Genomic DNA, 16,993 nt, shown 5'->3' on the forward strand with positions numbered 1-16,993 from the left:
CTAGTATCTTCGGAAGACGCTAGTATGGCAGGAGATAGAGACACATAGGTCCATATATATATTTGGACACAGGCACAAATATTCATACTTTTGGCTCTGTATGCCACCAGAATAAAATTAAAATGAAACAATCCAAATGAATTTGAAGTGCAGACTTTCAGCTTTAATTCAAGGGGCTAAACAAAAATATCAAATATCAAATCAACAAATTTTAGAAACGGCAACCATTTTTATACACCACCCCCACCCCAGGGGCTCAAATGTGATTGGACAAATGAATATAATCATAAATAAAATGGATTTTTTTTTATATTTTGTTAAGAATCCTTTACTGGCAATGACTGCCTGAAGCCTGGAACCCATGGACATTACCAAAGTCTGGGTTTCCTCCTTTCTGATGCTTTGCCATGCTCTAACTAAAGCGGTCTTCAGTTCTTTGTTTGTAGGTCTCTGCCTTTAGTTTTGCCTTCAGCAAGTGAAATGAATGCTAAATTGGGTTCAGATCAGGTGATTGACTCGGCCATTGCAGAATATTCCACTAATTTTCCTTCAAAAGCTCCTGGGTTGCTTTTGCAGTGCGTTTTGGATCATTGTCCATCTGTACTGTGAAGCGCTGTCCAATCAACTTTGCTGCATTTGGCTAAATCTGGGCCGACAGTATATCTCTAAACACTGCAGAATTCATCCGGGTATTTCTGTCACACCATCAATAAACACCAATGACTCAGTGCCACTGGAAGCCATGAATGTCCATGCCATCACACTGCCTCCACCATGTTTTACAGATAATGTGTGCTTTGGATCATGAGCCGTTCCAAGCCTTCTCTACACTTTTTTCTTCCCATCATTCTAGTACAGATTAATTTTGGTTTCATCCATCCAAAATAATTTTTTCCCAAAACTGGTCTGCCTTTTTTAGATGTTTTTTGGCAAAGAATAATCTGGCTTTTCTATTCTTCATGCTTATGAATGGTTTGTACCTTGTGGTGAACCCTCTGTATTTGCCCTCATGAAGTCTTCTTTTGATTGTAGACTTTGACAATGATACGCCCACCTCCTGGAGTGTCCTTCAATTGTCTGGATTTTGTGAATGGATTTTCTTTACCATAGAGAGGATCCTGTGATCATCCACCACTGTTGTCTTCCTGGACATCCAGGCCTTTCTATGTTGCTGAGCTCACCGGTGCATTCTTCTTTCCTCAGAATGTACCAAACTGTTGATTTGGCCACTCCTAATGTTGCTGCCATTTCTCGGCTTGGATTGGATTAGTTTTTGAAGCCTTACAATGGCCTGTTTCAGTTGCATGGACAGCTCCTTAAAACCCATGATGTAGGTTCACAGCAAGGAGATTCCAAATGCAAATACCACACTTCGAATCAACTCCAGACCTTATACCTGCTTAATTGATGAAGAAAATTAATGAAGGAGTAGTCCACACCTTGTCATGAAGCAACCTTTGATTCAATTGTCCAATTACTTTTGGTCCCTTGAAAAAAAAAAAGGGGGGGGTGGCTATTCTTAGAGTGGTTGTACACCCTTACAGACCACTTTAACCTAAAGGTAAGCCTATATCAAGGCTTACCTGTAGGTGGCAACAAATATCTCCTAAACCTACACAGTTTAGGAGATATTTGCAAAAGAAAGGCACCGATGTCCACGGCGCATGCGCACAGACAACGATCGTGCCATTAGTGGCGGCACCCATACGCGGGAGTGACATCATCGCGGCTCCGGCCAGTCACAGCGATATGCCAAAGTCGCTCGTGGAGAGATGGCGCTGACGGAGGAGGTGACCGAGCACCACTGAGGGGGCTTCAATCTCAGGTAAGTACTTCATAATGAGCTAGTATGCTATGCATACTAGCTCATTATGCCTTTGCCTTGCAGGGTGCTTTTAAAAAAAAAAGGGGTTTACTTCCTCTTTAAGAGCTGCAATTCCTAAAACGTTCCTCCGATTTGGATGTACATACCCTCAAATTAAACCTAAGAGTGTGCACTTTCAGCCCATAGCCATTACATAACTATAGCTTGAATATGTTTTGGCAAATACCTGAACAAACCTAAAATTGTGCCTGTGTTCAAGTGTGAGTGCGTGTCCTTTAATCAGAGCAGCAGCAACCTAGGACAATCAGTTCAGTCGCAAAGCTTAGAAAATGAAAGCAACTCAGATATGAATTTGCATTTCCTTGTTTCCCCTTCATTAAACACAGAACATCTGTTTATTACTGCTGCACACATTTGGCAGTATTGTGCAAGCTGTCAGCCTCTATCTTTACATGCCTGTGATATGTGCTAACAGAGAAGTGTCACCTATGTGCAGTAAGAAAAATGGAGAAAGATATATATAAAAAAAAACAAAAAAAAAACAAAACACACAAAGAACTGTCCCAAGTGACTACAAAGCAGCTGTCATATTACAACTTACACAAGGGGAAAATAAACGTATGGATATGCAATTAAATCTGAACACAACCTCCCACCACCACCATATAATAGCAGGTAATTGGGCCAACCATGAGCACATGTCATTTCCCCAAGGTTACTGGTAAAATACATCATGCTATGAAAACACACCATAATATATTTAAAACCACCCGCAAAAGTGTCGCTGCCCATTCATTTCAATGGGCAGGAGCAGTGTATACACCACTACAAAGATGCTGCTTGCAGGAGTTTAACGTCCTGCCAGCGCATCGCCTCAGTGTGAAATCCCTCAGGCTTTCACAATGAGACTGCAAGGGAGTCATTTTTCAGGCACTATTTTTAACCTAAAAGGCGCCTGAAAAACACCTCAGTGTAAAAGGGATCTTACAGGAGAATAATGTGCAAGAGGTCTAATAGAGATTTACCTTCACTTTTGTCCTGTATACAAAACAAGTGAAAAATCTTTCCAATGTGAGGGAAATGTCTCTTAGACATGCTCATAGTGCCTTAGTATGTACAGTATACGAGTGCATGCGAGTTAGGTACCCTAGATTGTAAGCTCCTTGAGAGTGATGACTAGGGCAGATTACTGATTTGATTAATTGGATATAAAAAATAAAAAAAAAAAAAAAAAAAAGTGTGGTGTATAATTTAGTTGATACGTAAAGTAAAAAAAAAAAAAAAGGGGCAATTTATTCTTAAAAAAAAAAAAAATGCAGTGGTAAAAATAAAATAACCAACTATATGGTTAGTGCCGGTTCACACTACCGCGACTTGGGATCTGACTTGTGTCGCGCGACATGAGAAATTCAATTGAAGTGAATGAGAGCCGTTGTAAAAGGTACAATTTTTTTCCCTAAATAGCTTTCTTTATCTTAGTGCAGTCCTCCTTCACTTACCTCATCCTTCCATTTTGCTTTTAAATGTCCTTATGTCTTCTGAGAAATCCTCACTTCCTGTTCTTCTGTTTGTAACTACACACAGTAATGCAAGGCTTTCTCCCTGGTGTGGAGTGTCGTGCTCGCCCCGTCCCTTGGACTACAGGAGTCAGGACACTCTCTGCGTTGCAGATAGAGAAAGGAGCTGTGCGGTAGTAGGCATCCTGACTCTCCTGTAGTCCAAGGGAGGGGGCGAGCACGACACTCCACACCAGGGAGAAAGCCTTGCATTACTGTGTGGAGTTACAGACAGAAGAACAGGAAGTGAGGATTTCTCAGAAGAAATAAGGACATTTAAAAGCAAAAATCGAAGGATGAGGTATATGAAGGACTGCACTAAAGGTAAAGGAAGCTATTTAGGAAAAAATAAATAATTGTACCTTTACAACCCCTTTAATGTACACTACTGAAGTCGCTCCGACTCCAGAAAAGGTTCCTGTACTACTTCAAGGCGACTTGTAGGCAACTTGTTTCCATAGATTTCAATGGAAGTTGCCTCCAAAGTCGGATCACTGTCTTAACTGAAGCAACTTTACAGGAAGAGAAAATAGTCAGGCAAACCCCTCCCTCCCACAGAGCTGATTATTCTTTGATTGGCCACAGCCAAAGTCGCCTGTCCTGGAGGCAACTTTAACTGCTTGCCGACCAGCCGCCGCAGTTATACGGCAGCAGGTCGGCTATGCTGGGTGAGATCACGTAGATCTACTCGTCGCTCAGCCAATAGGGGCGGGCGCGATCACCGCCGGGCACCCACAATCGCTCATTACAGAGCGAGTACCAGGAGCTGTGTGTGTAAACACACAGCTCCCGGTCCTGTCAGGGGGAGAAATTACTTATCATCTGTTCATACAATGTATGAACAGTGATCTGTCATTTCCCCATGTCAGTCCCACCCCCCTTCAGTTAGAACACACCCAGGGAACATGATTAACCCATTCCTCGCCCCCTAGTGTTAACCCCTTCCCTGCCAGTGGCATTTTTATAGCACTGATCGCTATAAAAATGCCAAAGGTCCCAAAAATGTGTCAAAGGTGTCTGCCATAATGTCGCAGTACCGATAAAAATCGCTGATTGCCGCCATTACTAGTAAAAAAATATTAATAAAAATGCCATAAAACTATCCCCTATTTTGTAAACTATATAACTTTTGCACAAACCAATCAAACGCTTATTGCGATTTTTTTTTTGCGAAAAATATGTAGAATAATACACATCGGCCTAAACTGAGGAAAAAAATATATGTTTTTTTATATATTTTTGGGGAATATTTATTATAGCAAACAATATTCATTTTTTTCAAAATTGTCGCTCTATTTTTGTTTATAGCGCATAAACTAAAAAACCGCAGAGGTGATCAAATACCACCAAAAGAAAGCTCTATTTGTGGGGGGAAAATGGACGCCAATTTTGTTTGGGAGCCACGTCAAACGACCGCGCAATTGTCAGTTAAAGCGACGCAGTGCCGAATCGCAAAAAGTGGCCCGGTCATTGACCAGCAATATGGTCCGGGGCTTAAGTGGTCAAGTCGCGCTGAAATTGCCTTGCAAAGTCGCGCTGCAAGTCCGGTTGCCCCTGTGTAAACCGGCTCTTAGGGAGCAAAATCTCTAATCCACTCTGAGAATAACAGACAGAAGAGATATACTGTATATACTATTAGAGGTTAGAAAATTATTAATTTGTTTTTAATTAAAAGACTGTTTTTCCAATTTTCAGAGAGAACTGTAATATATTATGTATGACAGACTCCCTTGCCATAGGCAGGTGACTTGATAAAAGCTACCTGTGTCTGCTGTCATTCATGCTAGCCATACAAAAACATTGTTTTCGACCACAGTGACGGGAAAATTCGAAGAAGCAGAATAGAAAACTTCTTGCCCAAATACATTTTCAGACAGTGTATGTCAGTGATATGCAATTAGCAGACCTCCAGCTGTTGCAGAACTACAAGTCCCATGAGGCATAGCAAGACTCTGACAGCATGACACCCAGAGGCATGATGGGACTGCATAATTGCATATCCCTGGTGTATGTGGTTTTCGTTCAGAAATTACATTCATTCTAAAACTGAATGTTAAAAGCAAGTGAAATTTCGAAACCATTTTTTTTTCATTCAGCGAATGTACAAAGATTTTTCGTATAAATATTCTTGTCCAAAAAAAAAATTGATACGTGTACTGCACTAAGCTGTATGTGTGTGGCACTGTATTTCCTCGGAGCTGAAGAACGGGGAGAGGTAAGTGTAAAAAAGACTTTTCCCTTTCTTCCTAGTGGCATGTCAGTGGGATCAATGGTGTCAAATGTGTCCGCCATAATGTCGCAGTCACGATAAAAAAATAAATATGATAGATAGATAGATAGATAGATAGATTTTATATAGATATAGATTGATATCTATATCAAATCTATATATATATATATATCTATATATATATCTATATATCTATCTATATCTATATCTATATAAATAAATAAAAAAAAAAAAATCGCTGATCGCCACCAATACTAGTAAAAAAAAAAGCCATAATTCTATCCCCTATTTTGTAGACGCTATAACTTTTGCGCAAACCAAACGCTTATTGCGATTTTTTTACCAAGAATATGTAGGAGAATATGCATCAGCCTAAACTGTATGCAGGGCAACTAATCCATTATGAAATTAGTTGTTTCGCCCTAGTGGTGACTAATGGGAACGTACAACATGTAAACTGCTGCGTAATTTGCTGGTGCTACACAATTCCCAGTAATATATAAATGTACCTGGAACATGTGTCCTCCACTATTACATTCCCCTTCTATTGGTGTCTGAATTTTGCCATACTTTAACTCCTAGTGGCAATAGTTTCCAGGACAAATAGGGTTAATCTTACCAGTGCCAACAGACAGCAAGAAGAAACTGACAACATTACTAACCCCTTGCCTTCCCTAGTTTATCCGGATAAAAGTCACAGACTTTAAAAACGCATTTAAAAACATGGCAACAGTTTATGATATAATGCAGCGATTTGGAAATGTAAACTGTCACCAGGTTAACACCCCGCCCTTCCTTTCATTAAACTCACAACCCCAATGTAATATTTGCTTGTAGTAGAATTTCATTAGTTTTTAATTATGACATTGTCTATTCATTAGTGAAAACATGTTCTGTTTCAACAACGGTGAGGAAAACATTTAAAGGAGGATGAAAATGTTATCCCTTAAACTAATTTCTAACAGTATTAATGTTTTTTGTTCAATAAAGTTCATCTGCTCCAAAATTGAATGTTAAAAACAGACAACATTTTGAAGCATTTTTGAACAACATTTAAGTTGTCGAATGTACCGAGAATTTTTTTTACAGCTGTTTGTACAAACGACTGTTCATAAATCTACTAGTGTCTGGCAGTATTAGTCACAGTTACTTGCCTCTCTCTTTTATCTTTTGTCCGGTCCCAACGGTCTGCCCCACCCCCATGTGTCAGAAACTCACACTGCTATTTAAAAAAAAATAGGAAGTCAGCAGCAGCTGGATCCTTCTTTCTCCTCCTCCTCCGACGGCCTGCCGTTGACATCTAAACCCTATTTTGCACATGTGCAGCATCTTATTACACTTGTATGTTATGTAAATAAATTAGTAAATACATAAAAAAATAAATACAATTCTTCCTTTGTGTCTTGTGAAAAAAAAAAAAAAATTTCGCAAGTTTTTTCCCCATATCTTTTATTTCTTAACAGATGACTGTAACGTGGTACAACACATGCATGAGGTATCACATGACCGTCTGTGCCTCATCTCTCACATGTGCAGGACTACATTACATTCATTAGTTAAAAAAAGCGCTCCCCAAGATCTTGAAAGTTTTTCCGCATAAGATAAACAAAAATCCTTCCCCATGCCCCTCCCATCCCCCCATTTTTTCACAAGACCCTAAGTGACGGTTCACACAGGGGCGACTTGTCAGGTGACTTAGCCGCCTGACAAGTCGTTCTCCGTTCTGTACAATAGAACTGTTCTAATAGGAGCGACTCAAGAAAAAAGGTTCCTGTACGACTTTGGCCGATTTCCATTGACTTCAATACAGAAGTCATTGTGCAAGTCGCCTCTGAAGTCGTGTGCAGATCGCCTTGCGAGTCACCCAGCAAGTCATGCTGCCCCAGTGTAAAGCGGCACTAAAAGGGGGAAAGGGTGTTGTTATGATTGCTAAAGATTATTTCCACAGGCTTTTTTATTTTGCAACAGATGAGTGTGACAAGGTAAAGTGCATGAGGAATAGACATTATTACACTTCGCATGCATTTTTTTTTTCCTTTAGGAATGGTTCACACCAGATACTTTCCAGTGTGCGAGAGTGTGTGTAGCGGACTTCCACCCACATCTTTGATTTTTTTATATTACTGTTAAAGCGGAAGTAAAACCTTCAATTTGATAGTTACAAAAAACAGTTAACATTCCCGGCATGCCCGAATTGCTAGCTGTCACATTTGCTTGTGCTCTCAACCAAACGGTCAAACCATCCAATGGCTGGTTTCATAACAGGTCACATGTACAGCATTATGGCAGTTACAGATTAAACAGAGGTCAAGATGGCCGCTTCCTTGGCTGAAAACGATAGGAGGGTTTACTTCCACTTTAATCTTGCATAACGCATATCAAGCTATTCTGATCACCAACACTGCCTATATTATATAAGGTCAGTAAAAAAAAAAAAAAAAGTGTGTGATAGATATACACACACCTTGGTTTGAGAGCGTTTTGCAAAGAAATGTAATACATTTTGACTTGCTATACAAGCGATGTCTTCATATACAAGTAGCATCATGTGACAATTGAGTAAAAAAGAGAAGAGAAGTACCTCTAAAGGCCCGTAACACACGATCCGATTTTCCAACAACAATGGTCTGACAGACGTGTTTTATCGGACAATCGGACCGTCTGTACGCTCCATCGGATAATTGTTCTTGGAATTTCGGACAACAAATGTTCGCTCTGCATGCTCTCAAATTTTCCAACAACAAATGTGTTTCGTCGTATCATCCGATCGTGTGTACACAAATCCGCTGGATTAAAATCCAAAGTACAAACACGCATGCTCAGAACCAATGCTAACCATCAGACATTAACAGAAGTTGCCCAAAGGGTGGCGCTAAAGAGCTTAAAAACCACGTAGTACGTCACTATGTTTGTGTTTGTTGGCTGAAAAGGTTCTGCCATGTATACACATACCAAATTCACGGCCAACGCCCTTCGGAACTAAATCAACGGAAAAGTCAGATGGAAGTCCGATCGTGTGTACGGGGCTTACGTGTAGCAATATGGTTACATTAATGAAAGTACAACATTTAGCAAATGACATGGTTGATGAATAAAGCAGACACATCCAAGTATGCAGGCATCCGGAATAAAGATGTCCCATAGACCATCTCCTCTCTGCCAGCGTCCCTTCCACGCTGCGCTCCACGAGCAGTTCAATCCTCGCTTTCAGATCGCTCTACTGCAGGATAGTCTTCCCGGTCACAATTGTAGACTGACAGCGGTGAGAGCTGGTGTTTCGTCACATATGGCTACACATCACATTTGGCTATACGCTGGAGTGCGCATGCGTGACGCTGCCATATGCGTTTTACATATTTACAAATCAAAAAGCATTTACTAAAACGTTCACAAATTCCTTTCAGATAAATTCTCTAGCTATATTCTTGGTCACATTCGGCTACCCATCACATTTGTAAAAGTGTTGGAACGCATATGGCGGCAACGCGCATGCGCACTCCAGCGGGTAGCCAAATGTGATAGTTAGCTATATGTGACAAAGCACCAGAAGTGCGAAGGATGGTCTATGTGGACAGCTTTTACCCAGATGCCTGCATACTTAGAAGTGCCTCTTTAAATCATCAACCATGTGAGCCGATAAATGTTGTACCTTAAAGGGTTTGTAAAGGAAATTATTTTTTTTATCTTAATAGCTTCCTTTACCTTAATGCAGTGCTGTTTTCATGTCCTCATTGTTCGTTTTTGCTCTCAAGTTGCTGTAATTCTTCTCTGATCTCCACACTTCCTGGTTGTCTGTTTCCTGATAACCACAGTACTGGGAGCTTTCTCTCTGTGGTCACTAATCAAGGAGGTGTGATTACTGTGTGTCTAAAACCCCACAGCACCAGTTTCATTTTACAAACCATCACTGCCCTGTATTGGCTTTGTGGCTCTGTACATCACAGAAGCAGAAACAACATGCAAAAACAAAACTAGAAACTGCAGGTACATTATATGATTGATTTTTATCTATTTTTAATCGTTTTTAAAAGGAATCAGTTAACAATTATGTCTCTATACCCTGTAAACAGTCATTTCAGCAAAACAAATGTTTTCCTTTACAACTCCTTTAATTAAATGTAACCATATTGCTACACTTGGAGGCGCTTCTCTTCTCTTTATACTCTGGAGCTCCTGCTGGATTTGGCTTCTAATCCCCTTGTGGAGGCTTCCATTTGTGGATGGACATTTTATGGTTACACAACCTATCACATGCTTTTTATATGGAATATAGACTGAAGGGCCTAAGAATAAATGGTTGTGGAACAAATCAGTTGAGTTTACATTATTTCTTAGGGCTCTTTCACACGGAGCGGACCGTTTCTGGGTCCGCTCCGTCGGCTCAGCGGGGATCCCCGCTGAGCTGTCGGCGGGTAGGGCGGTCCCTGCAAAACCGGATCCCGACGGACGCGGATGCTAGCGGATGCTCCATCCGCTAACGGACGCGATCCCATAGGGATGTATTACAAGTCTGTTAACGGACTTGTAAAAACGGACAGGCGGAGCGGACGTCTGAAAGGGGCCTTATGAGGAAATTCACTTGGATTTGCAAGTGCTTTGGATTACAAGCATGCTTCCGGAACCAATTATGCTCGCAAACCAAGGTCCAAGGTCGGTCGGTCGGAGATTATATATATATATATATATATATATATATATATATATATATATATATATATATATATATATATATATAAAATTGTGTTCATCAATAGCAGAAAAATGAAAAGATCAGAGCATAATATTAGATGATTATGCGAACCATCATAATAATAAATGTCAGGGCTGGAATGTTGATCCTAAATGGCAGGCCATGGGGCTGGGCCTGTGTGAGGAGTCTGCTGCACATCCTGTGTGATTGCAGAGGACGGATATACACAAGGGCCGCCCCATCACTTCCTACTGCCAGGGAGAGGGGAAGCCGCGCACACACATACGTAGCAGAGGGCAGAGCGCTGCGCTCCTATTACACAATCCCTCACACACACACACAGATTGGAAGTGAAGATCACAGACGATCACAATACACAAACGATTCCCCCCCCAGACAGGCCCCCACCCTTCTCCCTCACACATTTCTCCCCTCTTACGGGGCCCGAAGCGTCAGCCTCCTCCGATAACCTTTCTAAGAGAAACGTGAGGTAAAAGCAGTGCGAAAACTTCTAGAACAATCCCGAGCATCATAACCGGTGTAAGAACCCCAAGAGTAGACCGCGGAGAAGCGCCTCTACACGGCCGAGCTCACCTTTCCGACTCTTCCCTAGATCCGTATACAACAAGACACAGCACTCAGAAAATGTCTGACGATCCACGGCCACACAGTCCTCGGGAAGGGGAGGAGCGCCTGCTGCTCCGGAAGTGTTTCCTGCAGAGGAAGTCAAGAAGAGAAAGTGAAAGCTCACCCGGAAGTGGAGTGAGACTGAGGCTCTAGTGCTGGAAGGACTGTGCCCACACTGGCGGGGAGTCACTTCCTGTAGAGTAGCAGCGTCAATTCGGCGGGGTGGCCGTGGTCTACACACACTGATTTGCCGTTTGGAAACTTTGATGTTATAATAAAATTGAAATGTACGATGTACCTACATCTTAGAATCTCTTTTTTGATTCATGAGAGCTTTCTGCTGCTAAAGCTATCTTTAGCATTAGTGCTGTTGGATAATTTTTTTATTATTATGTGCATTAAAGGATATTATAGACTTTAAACGTTTTTGACTCTCGAATTATATAGCTTTTGAAGCTCGGAGACTATAGGATACTAGAATTTGATTCTGCATTCCTGTGAATCTTGCACAAATATCAACCAAAGCCAGATATTCAATAAAAATATGAATATTTGGTATTCACAAAACCTTAAAGTGAATGTAAACCCAATTCATGAAATTTGAGCTGGGCACATATAACTACAGGCCCGGATTCAAAAAGAAGTTACGCTGGCGTATCTATTGATACGCCGCGTAACTTCTAGGATGCGCCGGCGTATCTTTTTTCTGTATTCAGAAAACAAGATACGCCGGAATTTTGCTAAGATCCGACTGGCGTAAGCCTCTTACGCCGTCGTATCTTAGTTGCATATTTACGCTGGCCGCTAGGTGGCGCTTCCGTATATTTACGCATAGAATGTAAATTAGGTAGATACGCCGATTTAGAAATGTATGTCCGCCCGGCACATTTTTTTACGTCGTTTACGTAAGGCTTTTACCGGCGTAAAGTTGCCCCCTCATAAAGCAGGGGTAAGTCATGTTAGGTATGGACGTCGGAAACGTACGAACATCGTCGTATTTTACGTCGTTTGCGTAAGTCGTTCGCGAATAGGGCTGTACGTAAGTTAAGTTCACGTCGAAAGCATTGACAGTTTGCGGCGTAATTTGGAGCATGCGCACTTGGAAACGTTCACGGACGGCGCATGCGCCGTTCGTAAGAAACGTCAATTACGTGGGGTCACAAGTAATTTAAATAAAACACGCCCACATCATCCACATTTGAATTAGGCGGGCTTACGTCCGCCCATATACACTACGCCGCCGTAACTTAGGGCGCAAGTTCTTTCTGAATACGGAACTTGCGCCCTAAGTTACGGCGGCGTAGTGTATCTGAGATACGCTACGCCCGCCGAAAGATACGCAAATGTATCTGAATCCGGGCCACAGTGTTTTGTTATCTCTCTTCAAAGAGCTAAGTCCCATAGCTCTCTTCTGACCCATTCCTCTGTTATCAGCCTGATAACTCCTGACAAATTCTCGGACACATCAGATAAAAGCAGCCTGAAATTTCATGTAGGGAGATTTGGTTAATCTCTGTGTATCATCTGAGGCTGTTCACTTCACTGTATGGAGGGTTTATGTCCACTTTAAGTCTAGAATTTCAGTTATGCAAACAATCGGGCAGTATTGTCTTAACCACTTGCTTACTGGGCACATAAACCCCCTTCGTTCCCAGGCGAAATTTCAGCTTACGGCACTGCGTCGCTTTAACTGACAATTGCGCGGTCGGGCGACGTGGCTCCCAAACAAAATTGACGTCCTTTTTTTCCCCACAAATAGAGCTTTATTTTGGTGGTATTTGATTTTTATTTTTTGCGCTATAAACAAAAAAAGAGCGACAATTTAAAAAAAAAATATTTTTTTTTTACTTGTTGCTATAATAAATATCAAATTTTTTTTTTTTAAAAAAATATTTTTTTTCTCAGTTAAGGCCGATACGTATTTTTCGACGTATTTTTGTAATAAAAAAAAACAAATCGCAATAAGCGACTGGTTTGCGCAAAAGTTATAGCGCCTACAAAATAGGGGACAGAATTATGATTTTTTTAAATTATTTTTTTTTTACTAGTAATGGCGGCGATCTGCGATTTTTATTGGGACTGCGATATTGCGACGGACGTATCGGACACTTTTGACACAAATTTGGCACCATTCACATTTATACAGCGATCAGTGCTATAAAAATGCACTAATTACTGTATAAATGTGACTGGCAGTGAAGGGGTTAACACTAGGGGGTGAGGAAGGGGTTAAATGTGTGATGAAAAGGGTTTTCCCAAATGGGGTTGTTGCGCAGCTTAGATGGAAAGAAGTTTATACCATGTAGTAAAAAATATATATTTTATTTGATTCACATGTAAAAAATGGGAACATAGAGGGATAGCACAGTGGATGGAACATGAGTTATAGCGGGTACACAAACAGCTTTAACATGAGTGTATAAAAGGGTACACAAATGGTGTTTATATGATCAAAAATATGCATCGTAATATAAACAGTCTAACGGACGTTTCGACCTATTAGAGGTCTTCTTCAGAGAATTTTGTGTAGCTGAAAGGGAACAAATAGTGGTTAGACATCTCATGGTTGTAATTTGGATATTGGGAAATACATTGTTACGTTTTAAGTTTGTGTCTGCTAATGCAGAAAAGCCTAAAAATAGGGAAGCAGTGAGCTATAATGTAGTACAAACAGTTCATGTGTATTTAGTACAGAACAATGATGTTGAATGTATTTTTTAGTGGATTTTTAGTCCCCTTACCTTGATGTGGTGTATCAGGTAAATGCTGCGGGCTGGACGGCTGGATCAAATGGCCCACCCAAAAACGCCTCCCATCCCAGGCAGTGTGGCAGCTCGCCACGCCGTTTGGAGCTCCTCGTTCAGCACCACAAGAGGTCACCCCCAAAATAGGTGGGGCGGGTGATGGAGGGACCGTGCAAAAGCTCATTGTAACTCATGTTCTATCCACTGTGCTATCCCTCTTTGTTCCCATTTTTTACATGTGAATCAAATAAAATATATATTTTTTACTACGTGGTATAAACTTCTTTCCATCTAAGCTGCGCAACAACCCCATTTGGGAAAACCCTTTTCATCATACTTTTCGGGGTGAGCAGCCCCATTCTCTCCACTTCAGTGTCCAGTCCCTTCTATGGGGTTAAATGTGTAGCCTGGGTGTGTTCTAACTGTGTGGGGGGAGGGGGGTGACTGGGGGAGGTGACCGATGCTGTGTCCCTATGTACAAGGGACACAGATCGGTCTCCTCTCCTCTGACAGCACGTGGAGCTCTGTGTTTACACACAGAGCTCCACATCCCTGCTGTCTTACCGACGATCGTGTGTACCCGGCGGACATCGCGGCCGCCAGGTACACGCATCGGGTCCCCAGCTATGCGCCGGGACAATGCTTACCCGCTGTGCGCCCCCCAGTGGCGCGCGCGCGGGTAATGCTATTAAATGACGTCCAAAGACGTCCTGTTGGCACTTGAGAGCCGCGCTGTTGACGTCTTTTGTCAATAGCGTGGGTCTCAAGTGGTAAACTGTAGGATAATACTAAAACATTGGTGTTACATTAAAGCTGAACTAAACCCTCCTATCCTTTTCAGTCGTGGAAGCTGTCATCTTAGCTTCTGTTTGATTTACAATTACCACAGTGCTGCAAGGGAAAAGGGGAGTAGCCGCTCCAGGTGGGAACCCAGATGAATATCCTCCGCAGACAACTCAGGTGCAGGCAATGCACTTAGCAAAGCAGGAACAAAAATTGTTTCTGGACAGCCGCACTCTGAACAAATTGTAGCCTTTATTAAAAAAAAGACAGCTCTACAAGTCACAGCAATATAAAATAAAACCCGACCACTGACGCGTTTTGCACTGAAACTAGTGCTTAGTCATAGCATGCCAGAAATGTAACTGTTTTTTGAAACAGGTGAATAGATGCGTTTAGTAAAGTTCCTCTCTAAAGCCTAGCTCCAGGTTTGAGTTAAAGTGGAACTAAACCTAACAATTTAACAGTTTCCCAGAACAATTAAATTCAAGGCACATTTTGAATGATAACTGTTACAGTTATTTGTGTGCTTATGTTAGCTTTTAACCAGTCAAGCCATTAAATGACTAGTGTCATAACTGATCACGTGTGCAGCCATATGGCAACTGTAGATCAAACAGAGGCTAAGATGGAAACTTCCTTGAATGTGAAGTATAGGAGGGATTAGTTCCCCTTTAACCACTTGACCTCCCGAAGTGTTACACGGCAGGCCATTTTTTGTGATATGGCACAGCGTTACTTTAACTGACAATTGCGCGGTCATGCAGTGCTGTACCCAAATGTAAACTTACAATTTTGAAAAAAAAAAACTATATTTTTTTGCTTTCTGCTATAAAACATATCCAATAAAAAAAATAGAAAAATAAAATTTCTTCATAAATGTTTTTCCCTGTCTACAGCTCCACTCTGCTTTCCTATCCACAAATCACCTTAGCGACCCCCCATACACAACTCACTTTTGCCTCCCCATTATCTCACCTCTGCACCCTTTCACCACAGCTTACACCCCAGTCCCCAACTCACCTCTGCACCTCCATCCATATTATCTCTGCCCCCCTTCTGCACCCCCATCTAAAGCTCAACCCAATCCACAGCTCTCACCTTTGCCATGTTTCACATCCACACCCCCAGTCTCCCCCACCGTTCTCACCTCTCCACAACTTGCCCTCCCCTCCCCCCTCCACATCTCTCACTTTGCACAATCTGCCTTCTGCCCTCTGCAGCTGGCATCTCTTCACAAAGTTTCCCTCTTCCCATTTCTTCTCTCTGCACAAATTTCCACCCCCAGCTGTCCGCTCTGCTTAAATTCTCCCCCCCCCTCTCCTCTCTGTATAAATCCCCCCCCACACTTTCCCAGCTCTCCACTCAGCTAAAAATCCCCCTTAGCCCACCTCAATGCATAAACTCCCCCCCATACACACACATAGGCTTTCCGAGTTCTCCGCTCTACAAAATCCCCCTCAGCTCTCCTCTCTGCTAATCCCCCCTTCACAGTTCTCCTCTCTGCACAAATCCCCTCCACCAGTTCTCTTTGCACAGATTTGCCCCAGCTCTCCTCTCTGTACAACTCCCCCAGCTCTTCTCTCTGCCACAAATTTGCCCAGCTCTCCTCTCTATACAAATCCCCCCAGCTCTCCTCTCTGTACAAATACCACCCCTCCCCCCACTCTCCTTTGCACAAATTCTCCCCAGCTCTCCTCTCTGTACAAATCCCCCCCAGCTCTCTTCGCTGCTAAAATCCCCCCACACACACTTTCACAGTTCTCTCTGCACAAAATCAGTCGCTGGAAAGCTCAACCCCCCCCCCCCTTTTCATTCACAGCTCACTCACCTCTTCCGCCACCACCAGAGGGGGTTTAACACAGCCAATCAGCGACCTGTCAGAACTATAGGTGAGGCAGAGTTTCAGTGCTCTTCAGCTACAATGTGAGTAGCAGTGGCAGGTAGCGGCAGAAGCTGCCTCCTAAATCACCACAGGCAGTTGTAGGTTGCGGTGCTGGGACCCAAAGAACTCACCAGGCCTCGAGGGCAGCAGCCCTGGGTTCCCAGCACTGATACATAGGAGCCAGTAGAGCAGTGGTTCTCAACCTGGGGGTCGGGACCCCCTTGGGGGTCAAATGATAATTTGCCAGGGGTCACCGAATCCTCGGCCAATCCTGAAGCCCGCACCACTCTCCCAGCCTTTTTGCAGCCACCCAGCAGGGCTGTCCCTGGAGCCTGCGGCTGCCCAGCTGGGCTGTTCCTGTAGCCCGCGGCCGCCCACTCAGCCTCTTTGCAGGCGCTCATTCAGTTCACAGTATGGCTGGGGGCAGAGACTAGAGGTCAGCTGACTGGTGAGGAATGTGAAGTGGGATGGGCTGGAGGAGACCCCATCTCCTGATTTCGGCATAAGTGTCACTGCTGCGAGACACCACAAAGTCAGAGACACAGTGAAGCCGGAGACACAGTGAGTGTGATTATAGTTGCCATTAAAAGGACTCAGGGAGCGCTAAATGTCTGTGGTTTAGGCGCAAATTACCTGTCATGCCTTGGGTGCTGACA

At 42.7% G+C, this 16,993-nt stretch overlaps 1 protein-coding gene across 5 annotated transcripts in view; it reads right to left on the reverse strand.

The window, feature by feature from the left end:
- Positions 1 to 11,001, reverse strand: part of TASOR2 (transcription activation suppressor family member 2) — a 97,616-nt gene extending 86,615 nt beyond the window's left edge. For all 5 annotated transcript variants that reach the window (XM_040343286.1, XM_040343285.1, XM_040343287.1 and 2 more), the window contains exon 1: positions 10,896 to 11,001. The gene's annotated coding sequence lies outside the window, so the exon portion shown is untranslated. The remainder of the gene's footprint in view (positions 1 to 10,895) is intronic.
- Between the last annotated feature and the right edge of the window lie 5,992 nt (positions 11,002 to 16,993).

This window comes from Rana temporaria, chromosome 3 (assembly GCF_905171775.1).
Source record: "Rana temporaria chromosome 3, aRanTem1.1, whole genome shotgun sequence".
NCBI lineage: Eukaryota > Metazoa > Chordata > Amphibia > Anura > Ranidae > Rana > Rana temporaria.